We start from the raw sequence: 212 nt of genomic DNA, 5'->3' as shown, positions 1-212 counted from the left end.
TTTGATATTCTTGTATGCTTTTATATATTTAATGAAAGACTTCACATTGGATTAATAGACCAACATTTATTGGTCCAAGGACCATATTGTCATACCGCTCAAGGAGATGCATTAGTAACCAGTACACCAGATGCACCAACAACCACAGTACAGCACAAAATGCTAACCCAGCAATTATACATGCAACAGTACAGTAATAAATACCACCCCAG

The sequence above is a fragment of the Engystomops pustulosus genome, chromosome 2 (genome assembly GCF_040894005.1).
Source record: "Engystomops pustulosus chromosome 2, aEngPut4.maternal, whole genome shotgun sequence".
Classification (NCBI taxonomy): domain Eukaryota; kingdom Metazoa; phylum Chordata; class Amphibia; order Anura; family Leptodactylidae; genus Engystomops; species Engystomops pustulosus.
The sequence above is the reverse complement of the archived record's forward strand: the minus strand, read 5'-3'. Positions refer to the sequence as shown.